Genomic DNA, 15,297 nt, shown 5'->3' on the forward strand with positions numbered 1-15,297 from the left:
TTCACATGCGCATGGGAGTCTTCACAAGAGAATGAAGACCCAAAGGAGTAACCAGAGCAGGAAGGTTTTTGCTTTTAGACAAAGAAACAATACATTTGTTAAAGAACTGCAAAAAGATTGGGGCTGGAGGTCATAAAAGAAGAAGTAACCAGGAGCATAAGGGTTATTTGCACAGATTTCTCTGCCCCAGATTCCCTGCCTCTGCTGGTAAGAATGTCTTGGGGGCCAGGCACCCTTCACAGGGGAGACGTATCTCCTGCATTCTTGAAAGAAGGGTGAGGGGTGGGCCAGAGTGATATTTTGGCTTCTGCCATTTAAACAAAGTCCTTCAGCTGAAGATATTAATATGCTCAAGGTATTAATATTGGGGTAGCATGTCCTGGACCCCATAAGTTACAGCATTCTCAGAATCAGGGTCGGCGAAGGTCACTTTTCTCTTTGTTGGACAGGGACACTCTCCGCTTGCTCCCAAGGACCAGAGTCACGGAGAGAGAAGGTGTGAGGAGCTGGGGCTGGTCACCAGGGCAGTGCTTACCAAAGTGTGCTTCTTGGAACCCCAGACTGCCTGACCTCCTGCCCAAACTGTTCCTTCATGGTCTGTACTCTCACCTCCTTAAGGTTTTACCCAAATGTCATCCTCTCAGTGAGATCTGAGCCGCTTTATCTAAAAATGCAACTATTGCCCCCAATACTTCTAGCCTTTCTTCTTTTCTTTTCCCCTCAGGACTTATCACCTCTAACAAACTGAATATTTACTTATTTTGTCTATAATAGGGTGTGTGGCAAGAAATTGTTATATTTACCCCATGTCCTCAGTGCCTAGAACGCTGTCCAGCATCTCACATATACTCCATAAATATTTGTTGCATTAATTAATTCTGGCAGAATTAAGAGGAGGTGCACACAACTTGCTTTGCAATATTGCAATTCCCTAGTATGTTACAGCATCATGTTTGCCAAATCTTTCCTACGCCTTGCCCCGTTATGATCCTCACCTTAGGCTGCCAGGGCCAGCTCTCCTGTCACCAAACCAAACTTGGATCCACTCACCTGCGCGCCATAAAGCCAACCTACTGACACCAGGCAGCGGTGAAGGAAAGTGCAGTGTTTGTTTCAGGAGCTGAGCAAGGAGCACAGTTGCCTCATGCTCAAGAGACCCAACTCCCCGGTGGGTTTCAGGGGAGCGTTTTTGAAGGCAAAGTGAGGGAGATGGTCGCAGGGTGCATGATCAGCTAGTGCACATTTCTCTGATTGGTTGATGGGGAGATAACAGAGGGGTGTCACAGGGGTTAACATCCTCAGTCCTCAGGCTCTGGCAGTCTGGGGGCTACATGCTCATGGTCATCATGCAGTTAACTTCTTCCATTTGGTGGGGGTTTTAGTATCTGCAAAACAACTCAGAAATATGCCTCAGACACTATCTGTGTCCTTCAAGGAGGAACTAAAGATTCTGTGAGTGCTATATGGCCGATTTACTGCTTCAATTGTCACCAGTTCTCCTGGCCCAGCTGCTGCTTTTGTCACTGTATGTTCACATCCTTTCAATCATTAATTCTTGAGCCAGACTTTTGTGACTCAGAGGAGGCCTGAGAGACCAAAACTTATCTACAAACAAGAGGCAGGCAGAGGCCGTGGGGGGCTGCCCCAGGAAGGCCCCAGAGGGTGCTGCTCAGTTTCACTATTACGGCCCTCACTTTGCGAAGAGTCAGGCTGAGAGGTGAAGGGATTTTCCTAAATCCGCGCAGCTGAGAAATGCCAGAGCATCCCGCTGCCTTGTGCTAGCACTCGAGTGTTTTCTTCTTACACTTGTGGTTAGTGGTAACAGGGGAGATGCAGAGAAGAATTCTGAAAAACCTTTGATGCTTTTCAAAGAAGGCTTTGATGTTTTCTTAAAGCCCAAGCCTTATTCTTTTTCCCCTTTCTTTGGAAGAAGAATAAATTCATCAAACAGCATGCATTCTGGTAGGGATCAAGGGTCAGAAACGTTCAAAGCAAAATCTTCTTTTATTTCTTGTTGAGGAATTTCACGTTTCGGAAAACATCCTGGTGGGAGTGTGGGCAGTGTCAGGCTCCGCGGTGGCCGGGGGATTCCCTCCAATTCTACCCACAGGGTTGATTTTCTTCTCTGCACAGGATTCTGGGTGGAAGGAAGCAAACTGTCACTGAGTGGGGCTCCAGCTGACATGACCAGTCTTGTTCCCCCAGAGAACCAGGCTGAATGCATTCAGGGGCCTGCAGGAGAATTTTGTTAATTACAGCAGGCAAAATGCAGCGGTTGCCGACAGCCATGGGTTCTGATCTCAGGCTTGTTGCTTGCCATCTGTGTGACCTCTGGCAAGTTAATTAACTTCTCTGAACCTTGATTCCTTATAGGAAAAAATAGCCAGGCTGCCTGACTGAGAATCCTGGTTCCTCTCCTAGCCAGTTGTGTGACTTTGGGCAAGACAGTTGAAGTTTTATGTCTTGCTGTACAATTTATCTTTAATGGAGATAATATCAACACCCAGATCATTATGGTGATATGAGAATGAGATGAGCTAATACGTAAAAAGCTCTTAGAAGAGGAAGTAATCATTATCAATATTATATTACCTGACTTGGCTGTTTATCATTAGCATCAAATGAGTGGTATAATTTGTCATGTGTGTGCCTCCCTCAGAAGTAGATCCTGCGGCAAGAATTTGAATGTGAACCGTTGTCTGGGAGGTGGTCCCAAGCGCACTGCTGGGGGCTTAGGAAGTGGAAGAGGGGGGCGCAGGCGGCTCCCAGGTGTGGTCTAGCGGTCAGGGTACGTCTGTGGGGACTGGAGACTCAGACCTCTGGGGCCCTTTGGGAAACAGGGTAAGACGTGCCTGAAAGCCGTGTCTCTGGAGGCTGAGGGATTTACTCATCCCCTGGTTGCCATCCAGTGCCGTTGAGAGTTGCTTCTCGATCATTCAGTTGTGAGCAGGAGCTGGAGGGATCTGCAGTGAGCAGCTCCATGTGCAGGGGCGAGCACTGAGGGCAGGCAGACAGCGCGGTCCCAGGCCTGCCCCAGGGCAGGCGCCAGGCAGAGAACCTGGCTCCTGTTAAGTTTTTGATAAATGTCTGAAACCTTCTGCCTGCCCTTTGAAAAAAGTTTCCATGGCCAGATTTTATTCTTCAAGTTGACCCTGGTTGTAGCAGGCAATTCCTTCCAAAGGAGTGAGACAGAGATGGAGGGCAAGTGTTTTACTTGACAGGTGGCACCTGAGAGCAAGGTTAGGGTGGCAGGGGTGAGGCAGGGGGAACACAGCCACCAGGAGAAGCTGTCTTATTATCTACCAGGGTCCTGAGGCAGGTGCCTGGGGCTCAGCCTTTCAGGGACCCTGGAGACATCGCAGGGAACCTCAGAGCCATCTCTGCACAGGGCAGGGATGCTGGGTGGTGTTCAACTGCCAAGTCTCCATCAGTCACAGGATATTGGTTGCATTCTCTCCAATGTGAGGGAGAAATGCTGCCAACATCTCTCTTTCCTGTCGTATTTCAGTGCTTGGTGACTAATAGTTAAAGCACCGATCTCCCCAGGTTAGGAACTAGGTGTTAGTGCATTTTGTCAGCTCTTAGCCACACACCCTCTGCTGTAGCAGAAAGCAGTTTGAGCAAGTTCTGGGAAAGGACAGTGCCCTCGGGCCATTGCCTCTCCATCCGTAGCCTCTCCATCCCCATCCCCAATAAGGCAATGCTGCACCGAGCCTATCCCTACCTGGTCTGCCAAATGGAGACATGGTGCCTGACCCTGCCTGACCCATGCTGACACCTACGTGACCCAGACAGCCTCCCCCAGGCTTTCAGGATGAACAACCTGTCTTTAGTGGGTCTCTCCCATGTGCTGTTTGCAGGTCGCATCTGTGTGGCAAGCACATCCCAGAGACTGGACTTGCAGTTGCTAATGCCAAATGCATTTTCAGAAATGCTCTGGGGTTGAGTCACACTGGGAGTGGTTTCGCTGAATGAAACGTGAGGCTGACATTATGGTGCCTCGGCTCAAGCAGGCTGGGTTACATCTCCTTCACGATAGCGTAAAACACAAGAAAGCAGGATGTATGAGAGTCGGCTTTGCCCACTCTGGCTCGGGCTGCTGTGGGCTGCGGGGTGCTCCCTGGGACGGGGGCAGGTAGCCCGGTAGGTCAGTCCGACACCATTACCCACGGAGGCTCCCTATAGCAGGATGGTCTTGGCTGCCACTGGTTTGGAAAGTCTGTGCACAACATCCTCTTCTCTGCGTATACTCTTCCTCCTAAAAAAAAAACAATGATTTTTTAAAATATCATTTCCTATTCCTGGCTATTCCTTTTCTGCCCCTAGGCTGTTCTCAAGCACTCCAGTTTATAGGCAGCTATATTCAAGGGCTTGTTGTAACCTATAATGAAAACAAATATGAAAAAGAATGTGTGTGTGTGTGTATATATATATATATATTCAATTATATATATATATATATATATATATATATATATATATAATTCAATCACGAGGCTGCACACCAGAAACTAATATAACATTGTAAATTAAAAAAATGCAAAAATTAAAAATAAGAAAGACATGAAGAATAAAGCCCAGTTTTTCAGCTTGGGGAAATCCTCCTGGAATGATGATATTCGGATGATGGCAGTAACAATGATTATAATATAACAACATTGACAGCTATAGTGATGATATTGATCATAACCACCATTCACCGAGCACCTGTGATTTACTGGATGCTTTGCTCAGCACTTAACACATTTTATTCTCTCAACAGTCCTATTTCACAAGATTTATTATCATTCCCATTTTCTAGATGAGGACGCTGAGGGGTGGGAAGCTTAGGTAAGTTGCCCAAGCTCATACCGACAGTGGGAACAGTGCCTTTGCTCTTAGAGAGCCTGGCTGCAAGGAAGTGTTCTCTATGATGGTTGTCCAGAAATCAGGCGTAGGGAACTGGAAACAGAGACAGGAAAACCAGGTGGGAGACTCTTGCGAGAGTCTTGGCAAGAGATAGTAAGTTTGAACATGCACAGTTCCCACAATGGAGAAGAGAGGATGAATTCAAGACACAATAGCTGATGACTAGTTGGATGCAGTGAGGGAGAGAGAGGTGGTTGAAAATCACGTCCAGGTTTCTCTTGAGGCAGCTGGGTAGCTGTTGATGGTATCAACAGATTTATGGAGAAAGCAAGACGTTGCAAAGAAAAATAGTTGGGCATACCATAGTGTGATGTGTTGGCACTGAGACATCTGTGAGGCATTGGTTCTGCTATAACACTTGTTTTGAAACCTCAGATTTGTTCCAATGTTATTAATATATTAAGGAACAGTTTGAGGGTAACAGAATTTTGTGCTTGCTCATGTGTGATTTCAGCCACAAGAAGCACTGGGTGAGAGCAGAAAGCTGCGCGGAGTTGGATGGAGCCACGCAGGAATATAAACACACACCCACACCTACCTACACACACTCACACACACACACATCCACCAGCTACCTCAGGTCATCACACGTGTTATGAGCCACATGCATGCACGTCTAGTGCTGCAAGTTTCTCAGTGATCTCACTTCACCCTCTTTCTGCCACTTCCCAGGAGCTCACAAGGCACGATGGTTCCAAGGCACATTTCTACCGGGGAACTTCAGGTCTTTTTCAAGGTAAAGTGCTGTATTTATTGTAGCATTGCGTACTCCCTAACCATTTAACGTGTGTAAATTGTAACATCACTTTGATTAGGTTCCTATCTTTTTCTCTGTGTCACTAATGGAATTTGGGGTTGCTGTCCCCTTAACCCTACCTTTTTCCCTATAAGCCCTATTGTTTTTATGTGTAATTTTGCATCATCTTGCATAAGAGGGCCCTTGATCAGAGGCTGGCAAACTATGGTCCACAGGCCAAATCTAGATCATTGCCTATTTTGTGAATATAATATTACTGGAACTGTTTAATATATTGCTTATATCTTCTCTATGGCTGCTTTTGAACTACAGTGACAGACCTGAGTCTCTGTGACAACGACCAAATGGCCCTCGAAGCCTAATATACTTACTTTCTGGCCCTTTACAGAAGTCTGTTGATGCCTGATCTGAATCAAAGTTAAGAGAGTGAAGCTATGTTCCCTGATCCAAGCTCATAAACCCTTCACTCCAAGATCAAGGTCAAGATAATTGATTCAATATCAAGACATTTGCAGGAGGATGAGGAGCTCAGAGATATCAGCACTGCATACCCAACAGACAAACTACATACGGGGAAAATATTTTTGAAAAAATGTGATATTTGATTCCAAAAGATTATCTCTATATTCATCATGGGAACCACTAGGACTTTCTCGGGATTTCTTACATTGATTTCATGTGGTTTATCGTTTTAATTTGAACTGCATATGGCACGTGGGGCAAATCTCCCATACTTAGGGCCAATAATGTCTTAATTTGAGGCAAAATTGTATCTCTAGGACTGGACTTTACAGGCAGGCCAACAAAGGGCTGTCAGTTCATTGTGGCTATTTCTCTAGGTTTATTCCTCTTCCCAAACCACCAGCTGTCTTTGTAGAAGCTGACCTGGCTTGTCTGTTTTCCAATAGACCCCTTCAATATAAATTCCAGCCCCATCATTTTCTGTTACTTGGGGGAAATTACTTAAACTCTCTCTGCTTCCAATTCCTCATCTATGAATTGGAGATGGTTGTACCTACTCAGCAGATAATCCACGTTAAGTGCCTGGAACAGTTATCTGGTACACATTTAAGTGTTCAGAAAATGTTACTTTAAATGCCTGGGTAAATTTCCATCCTATTTTCCCTAAAGAATATTTAGTAAAAACTGAAAGGGGACAAGGAGGAGTGACATCCTTTCCAATTAGAAGGAATTAGTTTTTTTCTCTATCAATCTTAGATCTTTGAAGTTAAACCACGCTGCCTGTCTTAATTTGTATAAAATGGTCCTTTAATCACTCTTTTTCCCGTAAGAATGCAAACCACTTTTGAAAGTACTTTAGTCCAGAAGGAGGAAGAGCAGTGACCAACGCGGACTCATGCGCCAGGATCTACGCTACCTCAGTGCCCTCTACCCAAATCAACACAACTATCCTGCAGGGTAGGATAGTTGTGTTGGCATCACCCCTACTTCACGTTGGATTAAACCCAGGTTGAGACCAGCTTGTTAGCTTGCTCAAGACACGCAGCTAGTCAGCGGCCCCGCCCTGGGTCCACAGGCTATCCTCGGTTTCTTGGATGGTTCTCAATCGGGAGCAATTTTTCTCTCTAGGGGACATCTGTCAATGTGAGAGGGTGGAGGTGGAGCAGGGGTACCAAAACCTCCAGTAGGCAGAGGGCAGGGATGCTGTAAACATTCTACAATGCCTAGAACAGCCTCCAATTACCTGCCCCAAATGTAAATGAGGCTGAGTTTGAGAACCCTGGGCTCTATTAAGCTTCTCCAGAGATAGTTTTGTTTGTTTTGTTTAAAGAAAATAAGTGGAAAGAAAATACACGCCAATAAGATTTCTAAAGAACTTGCTGAAATGGTTTCAATTGATTATTATTCAAAAGTTGCTGATAAAATGGGACTCCTTTTTGAAATCTTTAACTTAGATGATTTAACATCTATTTTTAACCTCTTCCACTGTTCTCTGAGACTTGTTAACATGGCTTTTTGTAAAATGCTTGGAGCATTTCAAGGAGAGAATGAGATGCCTTTCTACACTGCAGATAAAATGTGGACATTGCCCTCCTTTAGGACAACTCCCCTGGAAGAAACTCAAGACGCCAGACATGGCGATGCTCAGGGCCACAGAGAACACTGCTGTGGCAAGCAGTGCTACTTGAGAAAGTGCTTTGGGGTATTTTTTTTAAAGCTGTGATTCCGGACTCTGGCAGACAAGAAGCAAATGCTGTTGGTGCTTCATCTAAGTCCTCTTGCAGGATCGGGGGCCCAGTGCTGTGACTGTTGACAGCTATGGGGCCACAGCTGCCCCCAGCCAGTGAGGTCATACCCCAACCCACTGAGGAAAGGCCCCAAGATGGACGGACAAAGGGGTACGAAAGGAGGGTCCCCTTACCTTAAGGGAAATCAACTCCATGGTGCACTTCACACTCCAGAGCCCTCCATGTGATCAGGTTGAAGCTGGACTCCAGCTGAGATTTGGCTTCAATTTCTCCCCCTGTTCTATTCTATACCTACACTCCCCGTCTCCTGAGAGTGGCCCCCAGTAAATCACTTTCACAAAAAATACCCACTGAGGCTCTGGATCTGTGGCACCTGGCCCAAAACAGATGGGGCAGCAAATCCCAGCGACGATGAGGACGCCAGGTGCCTCCTTCTCCACGGCACACTCTCCTCACTCTGCTTCAGGCCGGCCTGAAGGAGACACAGGGGGCAGTCAGTGCTCAGAATGGTGTGGTCCAGGAGGATGACAAGCTCTGCCCACTGAGCAAAGGACTGCTGGGAGCCTGTCTCCAAACTCAAACCTTTCCCTGTCTCTTTGGCCTGAAACCAGGCCTCAAGGCAATCGGAGCTTTGCCAGACACCCAGCTCCCATCAAAGTTAATGCAGACAAAGTCTTACTTCATCATTCCTATTCAATTTCTACATTTAAGATTATCAGCCCAAAACAGTCCATGAAACTGCATCCCTTAGTAATACTACTAATCATGTCTTATGGGAATAGAGCTAATGGAATGTTACCCTTTTCTTCCATGATTCCTGAAGTTCTAGAAAAATATCCTGATCTTGGAAGAGAAGTGAGTGAGAGAGAAATGTCATGGAGAATGTTACAGTTTCGCTGCTGTGGTTGTTTTTGTTTTTCTTAGAAGAAAGTGTTAGAAATAGACAGTTACTTTATCCTCTTTCGGTCATGTGTGTGAGTGTGCAAGCCTTTGCATTTGAATGTCACTTCTATCCCTGGGTCTCTAAGCCTCGACACTACTGTGCTGATAGAGAACTGTTTTGTAAATTATAGGATGTTTCAAAACATCCCTGGCCTTCACACACCAAGTGTAAGAGATCAGTACCTTCCTCCTAATGTGACAACCAAAAGGGTCTACAGACACTGTCCAATTTCTCTTGAGGAGCAAAACCGCCATCAGTTGAGTGGCAAAAGCCACACAGAGGCTGTGATCATGGCTCTGCCCCTAATGCAGTGACCTGGGGCAAGCTCCCGACCTCTCAGGGCTCTATTTTTCCCTGTATGATTATCATAAGTGTAAGTAAGATGTTTGGTAACCCAAGTTGGAAACGATGTAAATTAGTTAATCAACTGTCTTTCTGAGGAGTTAACTTCCACTGAATTTCAGATGAAGAATGTCTCAAAACTATCCTAATATAAACATAAAAAAAAATGCCCCCACTAATTATAGGACTGATTTTCTCAATGTAAGCCAAATTTGAAAAGGCAAAATTTGCTAATAGGCATTCTGAAAAAGCATCTGCAATTTCCCTGTTTGCAAAGGACAACTAAGGACTTGTAACCATAGCTGTCCATGTGTGGTTGTCCGTGGTCCTTACTGGGCAATTTGGTCTAATAACATTTAGCTTTTGATTGACAATATAGAATTATGGCAAGGCCTGCTAGGGACTGTACAGCTACATCATGTCTGTTTCTTTGCCTAATCAGAGCTGTTGGTAATAACTGTATGTGTTTTCTTATTTACCCTAAAGTTTGAGATTGAGAGTGTTCATAATCAAAAAGATTGGAGTCACCGAGGCTGAGATGGGCTCATGTCTCCCCTCTAAGCAGGGTGGAGCTGGAACCAAAGCCCTGGTCTCCTCACCTGAGGTCTAGACTTTGCTCAGCACACCTGCAATGTCTGCTCTTTTGCCAGATGTTGAGGAAGCAGGTCAGCACACGGATTTGCTGTGGGCTATGAAGGTACATTTACAAAACCGTGGATACAACAGAGTCAAACCACATTGTGATGTATTTGTGTGTGTGTGTGTGTTGTAAGATGGCTGAAAGCTATTCTGTGTATGTGTGTGTGCGTGTGTGTGTGTCCTCTATTGGGATGACCTACATGCACGGTTTCCATGCTATGAAATCTATGGATGCTTTTTATTAAATGAAAAAGAGAAATCAATTTTCTATATTTAAGCCCTGCATTCTAACTTCTCTAAGCTTGGCCACTGCCAGATATTTTTAAGGAAAGCAGAGCTAGCTGAATAGACCTACCCTTTTTGGCTTTTCCTGAATTTTAGATGGCTACAGATTCCCTTCCTGGCCACACTGAGTGGTCAGTGCTCAATGCTAACTGGTAGATTGATCTGTGGCATTGATTATTTTATATTAAGCAGCATATGCACAGAGTGGTCCCAAGAGGGCTGAAGCTGGTGATTTTGACCCTGGAAACCTTGAGATGACTTTCATTATTCCAGTGACAATAAAGCAGCTAAGCTTTTATGGAGATGGCAGTGGTGAGGTCCACCATGAAGAAAGCCCAATAGTTACTGAGCATCTTGCCTCTGAAGAGCTCTGTCAAGCAGGGTTCTATCTGGAAGAGTGGTTGAATAAGAAAACAGAATACACTTACAATGCAAGGCAGGGCAGCAGCATGCCTTAGAAGCCATTATGTCTACTTCTTGGACATTCTAAAATTTTCACTGGCCAGAGGAATTGCAAAGAAATGATTACTCCCTTTATTCTTTCATTCAATAAATATTTGAATATTTGTTGTCACAAAGCTTAACGCTAGGCATAAATGGGAAGCCAAAAGTCAATAGGAAGTATAGCCTACTCTTAAGGAACTTATGAGGTTTTACGGATCAGACTGCCATGGACAATTCTAACTGTACTACACATATGTGACAAAATAAAATGCATACTGTGAGAGAGGTGGTCAAATATTGCAGAATAACACAAAAAAGTGCAATTAATTCTAATTATAAAAGGAGCTGTATCTAGTGAGTATATTAATTAGGATGTTTCAACGCAAGTGACAGGATACTGTACCCAATTAAAAGTGGCTTAAACTAGTGCTGGGGATCTTGCTAAAATGCAGATTCTGTTTCAGTGTGTGTCGGGTTGTGCCCCAGATTCTGCAGTTTTAGTAAGTTCTAGGTCATGTTGATATACTTGGTCCACTGACCACCCTTTGAGCAGCAAGAACTTCTAAAACAAGATTTTGTTTACCTGGTATAACAGAAGTCTGGAGGGAAGCAGGTGATTTCAGGGCTGATTGAAAACCTCAAGCAACCTCAGTAAGGATCCGGGTGCTTTCCATTCTTCTCCCCTGTTCTCAGCATAATGGCTCTGTCTTCAGGCTTTTTCCTCAAGGTCTCAAGATTGCTGCCAGGGTTCTAGGCATCACACGCTGGTATGACAAATTTCGTGAGTAGTAGAAGAGGAATGTTGTTCCTCTTGTGATTCTTCTTTTAAGAAGAAAGGCTTTTACTAAAAAAGTTCCAGCAGCAAACTTCCCCTTTGTTTCCATTGAGTAAAATCATGTCTGATGCCCTTCCTTCACTACAAAGTCTGATGGGAAAGCAGGTGTTCAGCCTCTCCAGTGAGATCTGGGCTCTCTTGGAAGAATGGTGGGGAGGAGAATGGTCATTTGATTGAGCAGCCACCTGCATCTGCCACAGTAGGGTTGGGATTCTCTTGGCCATGGAAGTCTTGAGGGTCTAGGAGCACCCAACTGAGTTAGCATAGGGAAGGGAAGATTGGAATCCATCATATCATGTGTCACTTAGATATTGTCAGATGCCTTAATTTATCTTGGAGCCATCTCCCTCTATAGGTGCATGCCTTCTATTGCCTTGATCTGGGACACTAACATCTCTCACCTAGAGTATTGTGATAGAGTCCTAAATGATCTCACTATCCCATCCTCTCAGTTACACCTCTCATCCACCCTGCAGAGAGAGTCAGAGATTTCTAGTCTGCAAATATGACTGTGCTATATCTTGTTCAAAATTCTTTAACAGTTCCTGTATCCTTCATGATGAAATATTAACTCCATAGTATAGTCTTCGAGTCTCATTAGAATTTCCTCACTACTACTGGTCCTGCTTCACCTCCCAGCACTCCCCATTAAAAGTCAAAGCCTTCAATGTTAAAGAGAATAATAATTTTATTAGGACCAATGATTAAATTCCATGGGTATAAACTCACCTACTTAAGAATTCCTTTCAATATCTCTGCAGGTCATAAAAAGTGGTTACTGGAATTCCCCTGATTTGGAACATCTACATTTTCTGATCTACTTCACATGCTAGATGTTTAACTATCAAGGTCATCTTCAAATATGCCAGGAGGCTTTAAAGTGAGGATTCCAGAGCCTTTCTGTTCACTGAGGGAGCAGGAGTCATTTGAAGTCAAAGTTCTTATTTCCTTAACATTACCTTTAGTTTGACTTCCCTTCTATGATTTATTAAGTTCTACCCAAGACTAGAAGACTTTCTACCTTACTGACTTTTCAACATGCATTTTTTTATTATTATTATTGATGTCTCTGCTCATCTTCTCATTACTTTTATGGTTCTGCCAGATGTGGATCATAGACAGCTTTCTTTCCCTTCATGTCCCTCACTGCCCACCCCACCACCAAATCTAGCATGGAGCCTGTCACATTTTTGGGTGCCTAGTAAATTTTTTTTCCTTCCTTTCTTAGGAATTGATTGAACTTCTCCTATCTGGTCTGGTGCTGGGGGTTGAAGATCCAACACATGGTCCCAGCCTTCAGAAGATCACACCATTCTCCACGACAATGTTAGTTTGATTATTGCCCTATTGAAAGCATGTACATGGAACATTGGAAATGGGGAGGAAATAATCCTTAGGCCTTCCTGGTGAGTTAGGAAGGACAATTTGGAGAGGGTGTTGATGTTAGAAACCCAAAAGCAAGGAGAACTTGGCAATGCCAGGCAGTATCCCAGGGGGAGGCACAAGAGTATGGAGAATTTGAGAGAACCATGAGCAGCTAAGCTTGGCTGGACCCCAGAAGAAGGAGGAGTGGCACCAGGTAAGGCCAGTGAAATGGGCAGCAGAGATTATAACGAGACTTGTAGGCTGAGTAGGGGAGTGAAGATTTTTATCATGAACCACTGGAAAACAATTTTTTTCAAATGTGTTGCATTGATTGATTGATTTTAAGGGGGAAGGCAATTCAGTTTATTTATTTATTTTTAGAGAAAGTACTGCGGATTGAACCCAGGACCTGTGTGTGCTAAGCATATGCTCTACCACTTGTGCTATACCCTCCCGTCCCACTGAAAAATTTTAAGCGCAGCATGTCTCAGTCACACGGGCAGGCTAGAGGGTCACCCCAGTTGCTGAGCTGAGAAGGGAGGAAGCCTGGAGGTGGCTGGGGCTCGGGGAGTGAGCCTCTCAGGAGGGAGTTTGGTGTTCAGATGAGAAATGATGGTGTTCTGAATCAAGACAGCAGTGGAGGGGGCTTGAGAATGTGCTGTGGACCATTGGAGAGCCACTTGGGAGGCACAATTGGCTCTATTAGGTGATGCATATGGAGAGGAAGTGAATGTGACTTGAGAGTAAATACGTGGTGGGTAGAGAGAATATATATGACTTCCGGGTTCCTTCATTTTGAAAAGACCGCTCCCCCACCCCCTTGCTGAAATCGATGCCTGGCTTTTTGTGTCCCAAGGTGTGTGCCAGACGGACCCGACAGCCTGCGAGTGTAACTCAGCCTTGACTCCTGGTGAAACTCACTAGCAAACGCCTCTCCCATTTTAACCCTTCAGGAATTGAACACCGCCGCTCATAGAAGCGGAACATTAGCCACATGTGACTATTGCACTTTTCCTCTCGGGTATGATCTCTATTTTTATTGAACAACTGTCAGTAGACCATGCAGCATTGCCAACAACACACTGAAAATAGAATGAAGGCAATTACCTCAGCAAAGATTAACGCAGAAAGTAAAATTGCACTTATGTAATGCTCATCTTCCAGGCACTGAGACCAGCCTTCCGCTGGCTTCTCTGTGTCTGTGTCAGCATCAAAACAAGACAGCACCATCCCTGTCCACAATGGAGGGCCCAGCTCTCTCCATAATCCCCTCTGCCTGTGTTCTCTAACCTTTTTCCAGGAGCAGAGCTGCTCCCAGCGATGAGTTCCCATTGAGATGCTGCAGACAGATGAGAAATAATATTAGCTAACAACATTTCCTCACTCCTCTGGTGTTTGGCAACTACTTGTCAGTGAACTTCAGGAAAATACTTGTGTTTTGGAAAATGGCAGGTCTATGAGGAACTTTGCAGATGATTTAGGCCAATCTTCTCATTTTACAGAGGAAAACACAGAAGCCTGAGGGATCAAATGACTTGCCATGACTTCCTTTCTGTCTCTGAAGTTTAGAGGGAAAACTCAAAGCCCAGCCTCCACTCCAACAAGGGCATTTCCCCTGCGCCCTTGGCTTCTTACAACGAAACAGGGATGCTAGGAAAGGCTTCTGTGTCAAATCCCTAACTCCCCCAGAGGGTGGAGAAAACTGGAATACAAAAGAAGAAGAAAATCAACCCCATAATTAGATACAGAACTGACTCCAGACCAACCAGCAGAAATCTTGTGCCGGCTTCCCTAAGTGTTACAGAAGGAGGAAAAGAAAGCCTGCGTCAGCAACTAGAGACTCACACGTGGGTCTGATGGGATGATACCATCTTCATAAAACACAAATAATCACAAAAATAGCTGCGATGGAACGCAAGAGGAACAAGAACACCTAATTGCTAAGGAGGGCCACTTCGGCATCAATTGTTAATGGTACTCTGATTCCCCTCCTCCCCGCCCCCTCCAGACCTCTGGCATTGCAAACTGAGCTGGCTCATGGCATCTATTAAATTGTAGTAATAAAAATATTAACCTCACTGTTGGAACTCTGACTACACCTTGTCAGGCCAAATCTTATATTAGAAAAGTAATAGGGAGACATGGAGGGTTAAGGGAGATCTTACTAAGAAATGGGACATGGAGGGGGGAGTGTATAGCTCAGTGGTCAGAGGGCATGGTTAGCATGCACAAGGTCTTGGGTTTCATCTCCAGCACCTCCATTAAAATAACTAAATAAATAAATAAACCCAATTACTCTCCCCACCCCCCGAAAAGAGGTTAAAAAAAAACCTAAAACAACAAACAAAATAAATTAAAGAAAAAGAATGAGATGCAGTGGTGACTCTGTCTCATACACATAGGTCCTTATGATTTTAGTTCAAATGAGAGAGACAGAATTTGCCAGATACACTGATGTCACATACACTATCTTACTTATTCTTACAACCACCTTGTGGGTTGACTATTAGAGTATCTTTTTCCCTTATAAGTAAGAAAACTGAGTCTGAGAGGTTTTCAACCTCCCCAA

Source organism: Vicugna pacos, chromosome 1 (assembly GCF_048564905.1).
Source record: "Vicugna pacos chromosome 1, VicPac4, whole genome shotgun sequence".
NCBI lineage: Eukaryota > Metazoa > Chordata > Mammalia > Artiodactyla > Camelidae > Vicugna > Vicugna pacos.